This window comes from Nicotiana attenuata, chromosome 5 (assembly GCF_001879085.1).
Source record: "Nicotiana attenuata strain UT chromosome 5, NIATTr2, whole genome shotgun sequence".
Lineage (NCBI taxonomy): Eukaryota > Viridiplantae > Streptophyta > Magnoliopsida > Solanales > Solanaceae > Nicotiana > Nicotiana attenuata.
Genome location: NC_031993.1, coordinates 20,232,929 through 20,249,517, shown reverse-complemented (window position 1 = coordinate 20,249,517; position 16,589 = coordinate 20,232,929). Strand labels below are relative to the sequence as shown.

The window sequence follows — 16,589 nt, the reverse complement described above, 5'->3', positions numbered from 1 at the left end:
GGCCTTCTTCGTGGCGGGGGGAGGCGCAGCGGCCGTCCTGATATACGGTTGGTGCCGCTGCCTGTTAGATCGCGGAATTAGATGATCTCTTCTAGTGCTGTCTTTTCGATCTTTCCTAAATTCAGTTTGTACTGAGGTTAGTCGGTGAGTTGGCCCGTTGAGGCCGTCCTCATCTGCACGGGCTTCGGCACAATAAGCATTGTGGATTTCGTCCCAAGTGGTTGGGGATACTTTATCAGCGGACTTAAAAATTTTCTAGTTGCTCTCGAACCGTATCTACTCAGCCCGTTATGAAAGGCTACGATCGCCATCCCTTCAAATACGTTTTGTAGAGTCATCCTTACTCGATTGAATCGGGCGAGGAAGTCCCTCAACCCCTCTCCCAAGGACTGCCCGACGACAAATATGTCATTTACTCTCGCCTCGGCCTTTTTGGCTCCGGCATGGGCGGTTACAAATTTGTCGGCTATTTCTTCGAAAGTTTCTATGCGCGGGCTGGTAGCTATGAATACCACGCCAATGCTCCTCCTATGAGGGTTTCGCCAAACATTTTTAGCAAAATGGAGGACACTTGTTCTTTCGCGAGGTCCTTGCCTTTCACGGCAGTGACATAATGAGTCATGTGATCTTCAAGATCGCTCGTGCAATCGTATATCCTGAGGTAGGGCGGCATTTTGAAGGTCTTTGGTATGGCATGCGGGGCTGCATCGTCATTTTACGGCTGCTCGACGAACCGGCCGACGTCTCTCTTTGGTAGCATCTTAGGAGCGCCCAGTATCTTATCGACATGTTCGTGGTGTTATTTCATCTGGTCTTAGAGCGCCTTGTTTTCTTTTTCCATTTACTCCATCCTTTTTAGAATGGCGGCTAGGGCATAGTCACCTGCACTATCAACAACATTGTGAGTTATACTTGTAGTTGGAGGTAGGAGTGGTTGCTGCTCGTCGGTCTGCTGTATCGTGCAAGTCCTTAGGGTTTCTGCAGGCATGCCTGGAGCGGGTTTGTTGAGGACGCTTGTTAGCATATTAGTTAGCCACGCCTCGAGAAGTTTTTTCACAGTTGGCCTTGCCCCTTCTTCTGCAGACGTGGAGGTTCCTTTACCACGGGTTTTTGTTATGCTGCAGTGTGGGGGCGGTGACCCATCTTGCCTAGGGGACGCGCTGGGCGTCGTATCCTCACCTACCGTTTCACAGCTTTTGCTGATGACATTCATGAGGTTGGTTGGGAGGTCACTTGTTATCTTTGTCCTTTCTTCTCGGTTACCTGCCATGTGGAATTTTCTATGCGCGAAGATAGGAGGTCTTGGTTTTTTTTATATGTTAATGACTTGCGCTAGCTATAGATCTAGAGGGAACAAAAAGTTTAACTAAGAAATCCCCACAGACGGTGCCAAATTGTTTGACCAATAAATATAGACCTTGGTTCAAATAATTAAATGTATATGAATAAAGGTTAATCTTAGTTAATAATAATATCCCTAGATGGAGTTTTTAATGAAACAATGAATGTCGGTTAGATCTGGATGAGCGGAGGGAATAATATGTAGTAACTGTTCTAGAAATCAGGAACAATAATATAGCATTTAATAGCAATGAACAGCAATAAATGACATTTAAGTAAATAGGAGGAATGATTCATCCAATAAAGGATGGAATAGGTGGATGTTCCTCCTGACAATATGAATGATAGATAAATCCTTGAATATTCGAGTTTTTCTCGGATCTGATGGAAAAGTATGGCCAAGAATCTCAGTGAAAAGGTGATTTTTGTTTTTTAGCAAGTGAGAGCTGAATCTTTTAGTCAAAGTGTATTTTTTACAATATGAATATCACATGCCCCTATAATTGTCTCTTTTTTTCTATTTATATGGGGCATGTTCCTTAGAAACCCTAATAGTACAAGTACAGAGAATACCCACTAGAATATTCTCTTTAATGTCCTATCTCGAAAACTAGCCGTTACAGCTTTGTCAACGGTACTCGACCTTGACCTTGTCCCTTGTTGGAACCTTGACTACTGCTCCTGTTGACCCCTCGACCACAGATTTTGCTGCTCCTTGGGCCATTTCGACAGACAACGACTTGGGAACTCTTTCCTTAGTATTATATTGGCTTAAATATTCTGAGGACGGATTTTGACTCATACAAAGAACATATGATTTTATCTAATATTTTTGACGTTGAGCATAACTTTACGTGTAAAAATCAACCAAAATTATAATAGTATGAACTCATAAGATTAAAAATGAGTTCAATGATAATACTCTTTAAGGATTGAACCTTTCTTGTCAACTGTCCAGTGACTATTAATATGGTTATGTGAATGGTTCAAGATTGAGTAAGTGGAATTCAAGTTGTATATCCAAAGCTCACCAATCAGAAAGAGATATTACTATATCTAACAAGAGCAATATCAATTACAAGTCCCCTTTTTTGAACAATTATACAATTAACTTCGTTATTCCTTTCTCATTATATGATACCCCAATTCCTAAAGGTAGAAGCATATTCTGATATTCATATGTCTTCTAGTCTCAAACTTCCTTTCCTTAGATTTAAATGAGAAAAGAAAAAACTTTCATCAAATCAAATGAAAAGAAAGAAATCTTCAATGGGATGAAATTGAACGTCTACCCTGTTTGGCCAAATAGTTCAGTCTGCAACTTGACATGGCATGAGACACTACATGACATTATGGAGAAAGAAATCTTGTTAACTTTAAGGAAAAAATCTTTTACTTATGTGACACATTTTTCTTTTTAATGTTTCCATAAAAATAATATGTTTTTATTAAAATAATTTAACTTTAAAACTCTTACCCACATAAATGTTACTATATATTTAATACCAAAAGTTTTGTCTTCCCTTTTTCAAACTTCAAGATTAATCAAACACCTTCACATAAAATGAAATAGATGGAGTACTATTTGTCGGTTTAGCTTCAATTGTCCGTGTGAATGATATAAATAATTATAACTTTTTCTCATTATTTTTTCTTTTCTTTTAATGCGAATCTATATGAGGGTGGAGTCTATTTAGGTATAGCAAATTGTTGGACTTAAAGGGATCATATCACATGGTTTATTATTTGGTGAAATTCAAAACTAGTCAGATTTATAAGTGGTAATTAAAAAATAGCCACAGTTTCAAAAGTAATCCAAATTTAACCATTTTTCATATAAAGATAAATTTGAACGGAAACACTTCAAAATCCAAAAAATATTCCAGCATAATATACTGGAGTTCGATTTTTTTACATGTGAACTTCCAGCATAATATACTGAAGTTCCAGCATAATATACTGGTCCAGCATAATATGCTGGAAGTTCATATATAGCTGCTCCAATCTCCAGTATATTATGCTGGAACTTTTCGTGTGTTGGAGTTACAGCATAATATGCTGGAAGTTCTTACACAGGTGCATCAATCTCCAATATATTATGCTGGAACTTTTCGTGTTGCGGCAAAATAGTGGCTATTTTTCAATAACTTTACAAACGCTGGCTATTTTTCAATTACCAGTCAACAATAACCAGAAATAACCAAAACGCTTTCAACAATAACCCGAAATAAACCAAGACCTTTAAAATAACTGAAAACTTTGCCATAGAACGGGGTGAACCCCAAAATACAAGTGCGGAAATAAAGCCCGACATCGGGGTGTCACTAGTCACGATCATCTAACATAACCGATCCGAAAATAACAAGACTAACATAGTCTAGAATCCAAAATACAGAAAATAAGGAAAGATAGGGAAGAAGAAAGCAGGGTTCCGAACGCCGGCAGCTACCTCGCAATCTCCCATGACCAGCTACAAGTACTATCAAACAACCTCCGCGTCCAACAACTCCTAGATCTGCACACAAGCTACAAGGAGTAACGTGAGTACACCAACTCAGTAAGTAACAATAATAAATAAGGAACTGAAAATAGTGACGAGCTACACAATTTTAGTTCATTCTCAATAATTTCAGAAAGGTAAATAGTCATGCTTCCCAAGTTCCGGTAATTCAAGTCAAATCAGTTTATTTTAGTCAAGTTCAGGTAAGTCTAGATAAGAATATCTTTCAACAGTTTTCACAACATGGATATAAGGCAACTGTGTACATCAATAATGTAATCATATACTACCTCTCAGGAAATCATCTCTCAGTCTTCCCAATCACTCCAACCTCACTCAATCATTCCTCCCAATCACTCATTCCTCACGATCATTCAGCACTCGACACTCGACACTCAGTAGGTACCTGCGCTCACTGGGGGTGTGCAGACTCCGGAGGGACTCCTTCAACCCAAGCGCTATAACAAGCCAATCATGGCATAAATCAATCAGTCCCTCGGCCTCACTCAGTAATAAATCAATAAAACATGTTGCGGCATGCAGCCCGATCCCATAAATATCCTCACAATCTGGCCCTCGACCTGACTCAGTCATCAATATCTCCAGTCTCTCAGGCTCTCAGATATCAGGCAAAATCAACCCAAACAGCAATAACATGATTGCATTAAACAGAATAATAGAGATTGAGTACAAATAGCATTTAACAGGCAATTCGACATGTAACGCGGCCCCTTCGGGACCCAACAGTGCCAACATATAGCCTAAACATGGTTTCTAACATGATTTAAAGTCAATCTTTCGTAAGACATAGAGGGCATATAGCTAACAGCATGTTGTTCAACTTTATAGTTCTACGGGACGGACCAAGTCACAATCCCCTCGGTGCACGCTAACACGCCCGTCACCTAGCATATGTGTCACCTCCAAATAGTCACAAGACACAATGTTCAGGGTTTCATACCCTCAGGACCAGATTTATAATCGTTACTTACCTCAATCAGAGCAAAATCCTACTCCGCGATGCCTTTGCCTCTCGAATCGGCCTCCAAATGTTCTGAATCTAACCAAAAGTAATACAACACAATCAATATATGCCAAGGAACCAATTCCACAAGAAAAAAATACTAAATTGGACTCAAATCCCGAAATTGGCTCAAACCCGGCTTTCGGGTCCACATCTCGAAATATGACAAAAGTTACAAAACCCGAAAGCTCATTCACTCACGAGTCTAACCATACAAAATTTACCAAAATCCGACCTCATTTGGTCACTCAAAACCCCAAAGTTCACTCTCCAAAATCCCAAGCCCTAACCCCCAATTTTCACTTCAAAACCCCACTAGTTAGATGAAAAATAAACAGGAAAACACCATAGCTAAGGGTACTTAGGCTCAAGGGACTTACCTCAATGAAAATCCTTGAATCCCCTTCAAAAATCACCTCAAAAGCTCCAAAGTTCGAGTTGAAAATGGTGAAAATGAGAAAAAATCACGAAGTCCTCTATTTATACATTTTGCCCAGCGAAGCCGCACCTGCGGTCCCTTCACCGCATCTGCGGACCCAGCTCCACTTCTGCGAAAATCACTTAAAATCCCTGGGACCGCTTCTGCGCCTCTAGACCGCATCTGCGATCATCGTAGATGCAGAAACTACCTCGCAACTGCGGATTCCCTCTCCCACCTTTGAATGCCTGCCTGCGTATGCGTCTCCCGCAGGTACGGGTATGCCTTTGCACCTGCGGTTCCTGCCCAGGTCCTCCATGTCCGCATATGCGGCTCCTCAGTCGCTCCTGTGGGCTTGCACCTGCGGCTCCCACTCAGCAGGTGCGGAGACACCAGAACCAGCAGCTCCAGCTGCATTTTCCAAGTTCCAAGCCTTCCGTTAACCACCCGGAATCACCCCGAGACCCCCGGGATCTCAACCAAATATACCGACACATCCCATAACATCATACGAACTTAGTCAAACCTTCGAATCTCTCAAAATAACATCAAATCACCAAATTAACCCCGGATTCAAGCCTAAGAACATTTAAACTTTCAAATTCACAAACGACACCGAAACCTATCAAATCATGTCCGAATGACCTTAAATTTTACACACAATCCAGAAATGACACCACGAACCTACTCCAACTTCCGAAATTCCATTCCGACCCCGATATCAAAATTTCCACTACTTGCCAAAATTGCCAAAGTTCCAACTTTCGCCAATTCATGCCTAATTCTACCACGGACCTCCAAATCACATTCCGGGCGCGCTCCTAAGTCCAAAATTACCTAACGGAGCTAACCGAATCATCCAAATTCAAATCCGAGTTCGTTTACATATTTAAGTCAACATCCAGTCAACTTTCCCAAATAGACTAAGTGTCTCAAGTCACTCCAAAACCACGCCGGACCCAAACCAACTAACCCGGTAAGTCAAAACATAACTGAAGAACACAAAATAAGCAGAAAATGGGAAAACGAGGCTATAACTCTCGAAACGACCGGCCGGGTCATTACACTATTGTTGTTTCAATTGTTAATTGAAAGACCTTTATACTAATAGTTGGTCGATATTTATTATTTATTATCCACTAACAATATTAAAAGACCTTTATACTAATAGTTGGACGATATTTATTATTTTCTATCTGATATACATAAATTATATACTAAATATGAATTATTATACACATATTAACATAAATTATCCATATATTATACATCCGCTGGTTTATTTTTAATTTAAACATTTGGGTGAATTACTATTTAAGTTAATTCTTCCAATAAATTACATTTAATTATATGGTTGTTGTCACCACTTTGTGAATTGTTCAAGATTGAGTATGTGGTGTGTATATATATATATAGAGAGAGAGAGAGAGGAGAGAGATAGATAGATAGAGGGGATCCAAAAGTTACTAATCTGAAAGAGATAATACTATCTAGTGAGATAAATATTAATTACAAGTCCCTTTTGTTGAACAATTAGTCCATAGATTACAACAACAACAACAACAATCCAGTAAAATCTCACTAGTGGAGTCTGGGGAGAGTACTGTATACGCAGACCTTACCCCTACCCCAAGGGGCAGAGAGGCTATTTTCGAAAGACCCTCGGCTCAAGAAGACGAAAATAGGTGATATATCAGTACCATCAATAAAAATCATAGAAAAAATAAGCATCATAAGAACCAGGAAATAGATGGAAAGCACAATAATAACCAGTAGATAAAGCCCGGCTCTGAGAGGAACGAAAGAGTAGTGAGAACTCAACACTAACCACTAGCAGTCTAAGACTAAATCTTAACAGACTAGCCTCACTCTGGTGCGCCGTAGAAATATTCACAACTACCTCCTAACCTACAACCTGAATGCTCGACCTCCACAACTTCTTGTCTAGGGCCATGTCCTCGGTAATCTGAAGCCACGCCATGTCCTGCCTGATCACCTCTCCCCAATACTTCTTAGGCTGCCCTCTACCTCTCCTCGTACCCACTAAAGTCACGCACTCACACCTCCTCACCGGGTATTAAGGCTTCTCCTCTGAACGTGCCAGAACCATCTGCGCCTTGCTTCACGTAGCTTGTCATCCATAGGGGCCACGCCCACCTTCTCCTGAATATCTTCATTCCTAATCTTATCCATCTTAGTGTGTCTGCACATCTACCTCAACATCATCATCTACGTTACTTTCATCATCTGGATATGTGAGTTCTTAACTGGCTAATACTCATCCCCATACAATATGGCCGGTCTAACCACCGCTCTATAAAACTTATATTTTAGTATTGGTGGAACTTTTTGGTCACACAGGACTCCCGATGCTAACCTCCACTTCATCCACCCCCCTATACGGTGTGTGACATCCTCGTTGATCGCCCCATTCCCCTGAATAACCGACCCAAGGTACTTGAAATTACCCCTATTAGGTATGACTTGAGAATCAAGCGTCATGTCCAATCTCGCTTCCGTCGGCTCGACGTTGAACTTGCACTCTAGGTATTCCGTCTTAGTCCTGCTCAACTTGAAACCCTTAGACTCAAGGGCTTATCTCCAAACCTCCATCCTCTCGTTGACACCGCCTCGGGTCTCATCAATCAGAACTATGTCATCACCAAATAACATACACCATGACAACTCCCCTTGAATATGGTGTGTCAGTGTATCCATCACCAGGGCAAATAAGAATGGGCTGAGCGCAGACCCTTGGTGCAACCCCATAACAATCAAAAAATGCTCTGAGTCTCCTCCCACTGTCCTACCCCAAGTCTTAGTTCCATCATACATGTCCTTAATCACCCTAATGTAAGCAACCGGCACACCTTTCGCCTTTAAGCATCTCCAGAACCTCCCTAGGAACCTTGTCGTACGCTTTCTCCAGATCAATAAACACCATGTGCAGATCCGTCTTCCTATCCCTGTACTGTTCCACCAACCTCCTAATAAGGTGGATAACTTCCGTGGTAGAACACCCCGGCATGAATCCGAACTGGTTGTTTGAAATAGACACTGTCTGCCTCACCCTCACTTCAACCACCCTCTCCCAACCTTTCATGGTATGACTCAGTAATTTGATACCTCTATAATTGTTACAACTCTAGATATCACTTTTGTTCTTGTACAACAGAACTATTGTACTCTACCTCCACTACCCCGGCATCTTATTCGTCTTGAAAATAACATTAAACAACCCAGTCAGCCATTCCAAGCCTGCTCTACCCACACCACTACAAGAAATTGGATTATTAGTGGCAACATATAGCAGCGACCCTATAGGTTGCTACAACAGCTATATTATTAGCAGCGACTTTTAAAGTCGCTACAGAAGGTTAATATTTAGCAGCGACTTTTTTTAGGTCGCCTCTAATGTGGCTGAAATTTTCTGTCCCGCCAGGAATAAAATTTTGGCTCCATACATTTTGTGGCGACTTTTGGAAAAATTTAGCAGCGATTGGGTCGCTCCTACACGATAGAAATTTACTTTTAAAATAATAAAGAAAATAAAAATTCCCATCTTCATTAACCATTGTCTGCTGGAACAGAAGGCCAAAGTGAAAGAATACAAAAGCACAAAACACTGTCTAGGGTCAGCCCTCTCTCTAGAAATCAGTTCTCTCCTCGGCAAAAATTTCACCCAAATCAAAATCCCTCAAATCAAAATGTGAATCTCAGGTATGTTTAAATCCCTAATTTTTCGTTTTTTTTTTAGGAAAGAAGTTCCTCCATTTTAATATCGATTTCGTGAAGTTCCTCCGTTCGAATCCCTAATCCGACTTGAATAAAAGAAACGATTCTGTTCATAATCGATTTCACCTTTCCTTCTTCCTGTTACTATCCCATATCTAACTAAACCCCATAAAGATTTATATAAGATATATTTACATTTGGTATTTTGGTATAATGATTCTGTTAGACAAAAGTTTCAACATGCAATTAGGGATAATTATTTTTTCAGCAATTTCACTTTTGTCTTCTCAGATTTCATCTCGAATTTCTCTGAGTCATTTGATAATCTACAGGAATACCAAAAAAATCACACAGAAAGAATCATTTGAAGCGTATTTAGTGTTGTTATTTTCGATTCTCGGTCTTGACAGAATCTCAGCTATCTCTTTTCTTGGGTAAGTTAAAATCTTCTTCTTGAGAGACGTTTTACATGTCGGCATTCTATTCAGTTTGAATTATTATATGAGCTTTGTAGGTTCTTTCAGTTACGTCCCCTGTCGCAATAGTCTGTGTAACTCCTTAAATTATTTATGGAATAGTACATATATATGCTTTGAATATGACTTACTCTCTGTCCGATGTGTATAATTTACATACTGTGGAAGCCAGGTGGAGCATGTAGACCGAGTTAAATGGAATTCACAATCATAAACAAGGACTTTGGGTTGCTATGGAGTAACTATGATATTGTGTTAGCAAGTGATGATAGGATTAATGGGAATTTAATTACATATATGAAAGTGAGAGTCCTCAAACAGTTCCTGCAAGACACATCAATGGCTAAACTAAAAACTGTTGGAGGCATTTTACTTGGAACAATAGACACATTTATAGTAGAACAGACAAAGTTTTGGTCAATGTTGAATAGTTGTTCATGTTGCCTCACCTGGAAGTACTAGTAATGAGTCCCCTTACCAGTTAAAACCTTTTGTCCTACATTTGTTATCAAGAATCCATACTGAAGAAGTTATTTTGTCCACATAAAAGATTTATGATGTTGTATTCAAAGGAAAAATAATTAACTCATCATTCAGGATATCACGGCCCAGCCCATTTTAGAAAAGTTGGAAGCTTCATAGATTTTGTTCATATTCGTTTTTGTCTGATCTTTACTACTCTTGAATAGAATAAATCTACTTGGTAGACATGATGCTATATTCATTATACAGCTGTTTATCAGGCCTTGCTGATTTTTCTTATTGTAAATACACTTCAAACGAACTATAGTTTTTATATATGTTCCACTATAGTTTGGTTGCTAGTCCCTGAATGGATCTTATAACATCTGAATATAAAATTAATGAGGATATAGTAGTGCCAAAGGCACTTGAAACTTATTAAGCTTTAGATACTTTTTTAAGATGTGATTTCTTCCCCCTAATTTTCCATTCTTCTTCTGAGTAACCATTTTGTGCACTTTGAAATGTAGTCTATCACATCACTACTGGCTATAAGCATCGTTTCCCATCTTTTTTGGACAATGCCCGCCGAAGTTCACATGCTCGTTCGACATCTTGCTTTTACTGAATCCTAACATCAGAAGAAGAGGAGCTTCACGGTTGACGGATACATTCTGTCACAAAGATCACCTGTTGTCTGTTGAACAAATGGCTGCTGAGTTGCGAAGAAATATGGAAATTGAGTTGGAAAGGAAGTTGGCAGAGGAGCGTCAACACGCAAATGAGGAGCGTCAACACGCAAATGCAGAAACAGACAAGAGGATCTCTCTAGAAGTGGAGAAGAAGATGCACGAACAATTTGCTAGTTTCTTGACCAGAATGCAACAACAACAAGTACTTGCTCCGCTCCTTCTTAACAATTCTTCTTCCTTCTCGATATTTCTTCTTCCTTCCTTCTGTAGTGACTTCATGTTTAGGGGTTTAGTAATGTGTTGGTATCTCTGGTTTTAGTAATGTGTTGGTTCTATTTCAACAGAAAGGTTGGTTTTAGTATGTAATGTGTTAGTATCTCTGATTTTAGTACGTAAGGTTGGTTTGCCTGGTGGTTAATCTGCTATGCTTATGTTGGCCCTGAACTTGTGACTTTCTGCAATGAGTAACATCAGTGGAGAAAGTAACCACAGCCTTGTCCTGCCAAGGAATTCCATACATATCTTATTCAATATTTGGATGTTTTCTTGTTTCTTAACACTCACCTCTAGTTTCAACCCATAAGACCATCCTTAACATGCTGTGTAGTCTGTTTAAAGGCAACGTCCTTCAGGCTAATAAAATCTGGAATTATTGAACAAACTCAACTGAACCAGGAGTCTGAAGAAGTCATCTTCAGCAACTGAAAGTTTTCGATATAATGTTGAAAAAGCATTTTATCTTTAAACAGTACATCCATGTCAATTCAAATACCAGGATCAGTAGTGGGAGACAACCACAACTTAATATCAGTAGTAACATTCTATAAAGGAAAGAGGGTGATCGTCTGTGTTCCAGTGCATACGATGCACAAATATGCTTATTGGCTCTGGGATATATGGTAACTCTGTACCAACTTTATTTTAGTCCTACGTGTTTGATTAAAATGAACTCATTAAAATCACCTTTTCAACACAACCAGATGCTATATATGCACTTAGTCAAAAAAGGAAAAAAAAAGTGTTGCAGAGGAATTGCTCCTTCTCACCTATGTTGTGATTTGTGTGGATATTGTCATCTAGCTGTTACTTTTTTCTAAAGTGGCGTTTATGAATGATTTGTGCACTGCTGACTGCTAATTGATAAAAGTTAATTTGGAAAATACCCTGTGGGTTTTAGTAGTCTTTATGAAGTTTCAGTTAGAAATAGAACATCAAAAATCTTCTTTGTATTCTTTGTTTATCATTTTTGGAATTGGAACATTCCATGTGTTAAAAGAAGAACGCAGCTTGGCATGCAAATGTGAGTTGGATATTTGATGAGTGCTGAACTTAATCTATGTGCCATCACACTAGGTGAACAGTACTTCGTACGTCTAGTTGTCTTCATGTGGAATCTACCTGCTCTTTATCATCTGACTAGCTTTCCTATTGACTCTCTATATGAAAATTCTTTTGATCTTAAAATGGTTTATTGAAGATAGTTTTAAAGATATTGATGGGAGATTTTAATCAAATTTAAGATTTAAATATATTTCTCTGTTTTTGCTGCAACAATATAATATAGACGCAAACCTTGAGGATATAACAAATCTTTATGTTCCTTATATATCTTAGAATTTTGATAGTAGTTGGATATAACAAATCTCAGTATGTTCCTTATATATATTCCTTTTGTCTAGCAGGGACAAGGCACTTAAACAGTGGTTCAAGCATGGTGTCGAGCAAGGAGCAGTTACAAGGCACTTAATATTTTGTCTTTTTGGGATATGTATATGCATACAATTACAATGCACAATGAAGTGTCGGGTAGTATATATGTAATTGACTTTTTAGTAATGATAATATTTGTAATATTTGGCTTGAGAAATTCTTTTGGTGTTTGTCAAGCATTATTGGTTGTTTTAATATTGATAGTCAATTGATATGAATATCTCTATATGAAATTTGAGAGAATTAGGTTCCTACTGGTATGGAAATGTATATAATTTTGGTTGTTATAATTACTGAGAAAATACCTTTTAGTGGCGACATAGTTTTGTCACAGAAGGTCGATTTCTTTTGCAGGCCACTGAACATAAATATTTTTTGTGGCAATTTTAGTCGCTACTAAAGAATATTTATAGTGGCGACATAATTTTGCCACTGAACATGAATATATTTTGTGGCGAAAGTAGTCGCTGCTAAAGGTGAATATATAGTGGCGACCCATCTAATATTTGTTCTTATGGAACAATTTTTTGTAGCGTTTTTTCCAACTTTTTGTGGCAACTCTGTCGTCACAAAATACATTCTTTTAGTGGCGACTATACATGTCGCAGCAAATAACCTTCAGGTACGGGTTTCCTTGTGGCAATCCAAAAGTCGCCACTAAAACCTTTTAGCAGCGACTCCTAGGGGTTTTGTGGCGACTTTAGTCGCCACAATAAGGGTGATTTCTTGTAGTGCACACCTCCAAAATTCAACCAGAATTTTGTCTGGCCCGGTAGCTCTACCCCTACTCATCTTACGCTTAGCCTCCACGACTTCCTCAACCTTAATGCGCCTACAATACCTAAAATCATGGAGACTCTCGGAATGCCCCAATTCACCTAGTACAATATTCTGATCCCCTTCTTCATTCAGAAGTTTATGAAAGTAGGTCTGGCATCTCCGCTTAATTTGGTCCTCCCCCATCAAAACTCTGCCGTCCACGTCTTTGATGCACGTCACTTGGTCTCGTTCCCGAGCCTTCTTCTCTCTCGCCTTAGCCAGCCGGAATAACTTCTTCTCCCCATCTTTGTCCCCCAGTTCCTCGCATAGACGAGCAAAAGCCGTAGTCTTAGCCTCCGAGACTGCCAGCTTCGCCTCCTTCCTAGCTACCTTATACCTCTCACTGTTCGCTCTCCTTTCCTCCTCGCCAGTCCATGGATTACATCATTTAATTATTGCAACTTGATTTAGGTCTCACCAACTCATGACTAAACTTCGCTATTCCTTTCTCATTGATAACCCATGCATTTCCTAAAGGTAGAATCATATTATCATATTCATACATTTTCTAGTTTCAACCTTTCTTTTTTTAGTTTTAGATTAATTCTTTTAAATCAAATCAAATAAAAATAAAAAAGAATCTTCAATGGGGTAATCGCACATCTGCCATGTTTGGCCATAATGTCCATTGTCTGCAACTTGACACGACATGAGGATTTAAATGACATTATGAAGAAAGATAAATTTTGTTAACTTGAAGAAAAAGAATCTTCTATGTATATGCTTACTCAACAAAGAACCTAAGCTAACTAGTAAGTACTTTTGTTCCATCTAATGTGATTTGCTTTGCTTTTCAATCTTTCCCTTAAAAAGATAGACGTCTTTTTTTATTAAAAAATAATTTTTTTTAAACCTTTTATCTGAATAAATATCGTTACTGTTGGATAATGCCAACATCTTATCTATGACAAGGCCTAGGTGATGGCTGAGATGACTCAAGTTTGGAGTATGATGGAACATGGCGCTTGCTTGATGAGTTTAGTTAAGAAACAAAGTTACAATCTACCTATTAGCTATAACACAATAGTAAGCGTTTGATTCTAACAAGTAGTATCTGAAAGTACAACAAGGGGGGAGGGGGGAGAAGGGGTGAATTGTAGCCTTTTTAAATTTCTAGTCGACTACTCCTCAAACATAGTCGACTAATACGGAGACAGGCTGCAAAATATTGTTAGTACTTCGATTCAATCAAATACTACTCTTAACAAACAGGAATGACTTATAATAAAATATGAAAGCAGTAAGGTAAATGACACTAGGAATTTTATACTGGTTCGGAACCAATGTGGTATCCTAATCTAGTCCCCTTGGGTTGCAAGGAGGTTATCTCTTTTAGCTCTTTGTAATATGAGTTGAGTACAACTTGTGTGATTTTCAACATTCACCACCAACGTTTACAAAGTTGGTTTTTACTCGCTCACCTACAACGAACAAGGATTGTTTTTTACTCGCTCACCAACAACGACCCTTTGGTTTTCACTCGCTCACCAAAGAAACGAATAATGACACAACCTCTCAGGACACACTGTCTCTCCCATATTTTTCTGTCTCTCTTCACTCTTTTGTGTACAGAGTAAGTCTACTAAAAGTGAATTATAATGCTTGTTAAGAGTAGAATAAAGAACTTGTAGTTGGATAGACAATTGTATAGAAGCATGCGTACTTAGGAATGTCTTCAACTCTTCTTTAAATAGTTGTTCTTCTTGCTTCCAATGGTTTTGACTGTTGATCCATATTTGCTGTAAATCTTCCTTGATATGGTTCCCTGATTTTTTTCCATAATTGACGTGCATGGTTCTTCTCTTATTGTTGTATTCATTGCTCATTCTTGTGCATGACCCAAGGGATTTAGATTGCCGTCACAATTATTGCTATCCGTAGAGAGAGTTTAGCCAATTATGGAAATTATGTACTGATTTGTACTATTCGTCTATCATAGGATTTTGCCTTGATCTTACCCTTCTTGAATCTGGTGTATTCATGGGCAGGAGCTTCTTGATCCCATCCAGTTGCATATCACTGTCATATTCTTTCTTAAGCCTCCTTTATTTCTTTTCCTTTTTGAGCACCAAAGATATATTCTTCAATATCCCATATACTCATAACTCTTGTTCCTTCTTTGACTATAGAAAATAATATCTTTCCATTCACAATGTGCCAGAGATCCCATTAATATGGTAGGCCTTGATGATCTCGAGATTTCTTCTTATGATAAACCAAACGGGTCGGGCCAACTTCCCAAACACTTGCTTTACATTCACGTCTCAATCTATGCGACTGTCCCTAAGGAAGGGTTTCCATTGGCTTGCATTGATTTGAAACTACTTGTATCACAGTCTTCTTTGATTTTTCTTCCCTAACTAGATACATCGTGTAATTTCCAATATACTATTTACCAAGTGTAGTACCAATCTTCTTTCCAATCTTCCTCTCATAAGGTAGTAGATCTTCAATATAGAAAATATTTCCTTTTTATAGAATATCTCACTTCCATTTATTCTCCCATGGCTTCATCGCACATATCTTCTTTTCCATATTTCTCTGGAGCTTTACCAAATTCTTGTTCATATAATAACTTTGGGGTTCTTTAGTATAAAAATATCAGTAAACATTTATTATCTCCACAGTTATGAAAATAATTTCCTTTTGAACATATTTCAAAATATCTTTAAACTCCTATTATATGGGAAGTATTCATTTCTTGATCTTGGAAAATAATCTCTTTCCATAATATAGATTGTACTACATCTATAATATATTTTTCTTTCCATTGAAAATATATTCTTCTTTGGCCTTGTAGTATCTTTTTCATATAGTATCTTCTTTCCACAAAACAATAGATCTTCTACGGGATTCTGGGAACCTTCCTTTCAAGATATTTAAGAACTTTCCTTCTATAATCTCCGTAGAGACTTCTTCTGATAATGTAGTAAACCATTCAATATTTGAAATATAACTTTCAAATAATGTTCCTTCCATGACGCTTGCAAATTAAATCTCTGAAATAATTGATATTCTCTTTCTCATATTTATTTGGATCTTTACCAGCATCTTCTTTCTTAAATAAACCTCACAAGAATAAGATTACCACAAGTAAATGTTCTTTGATAAATAATTATGTTGGCTTATTATCATCAAAATCAATACGTGAAACCTTGAAGCTAACAGTATCAGAGCCAATGTGATGAGTTTGATTCCCATGAGCAACATGTTATGTGTGGCAGGTGCTAGGGGCGGGGATTGTTGGATAACACCAACATCTTGCCTATGATGAGGCCCATGTGGGCCAAGATGGCCCTGCTCGGAGTCATGACCTGGTTAAAAAATTAATAAAGTTACGCATTTGCTATCATCGGTAACTTCTAGTTTGATGGTAAACTTGATCCTAACAATAACATTTCAAAGATCACAA

At 38.4% G+C, this 16,589-nt stretch overlaps 1 long non-coding RNA gene across 2 annotated transcripts; it reads left to right on the top strand.

Annotated features, from left to right (window-relative positions):
- On the top strand, positions 8,816 to 12,576 carry LOC109225455. 2 transcript variants are annotated; one of them, XR_002067921.1, is made up of 4 exons: positions 8,816 to 9,003; positions 9,351 to 9,452; positions 10,487 to 10,850; positions 12,328 to 12,576. It is a non-coding gene; the product is annotated as an uncharacterized LOC109225455 (long non-coding RNA). The 2 variants fall into 2 exon arrangements; XR_002067920.1 differs by having other exon boundaries at positions 8,817 to 9,003; positions 12,331 to 12,576.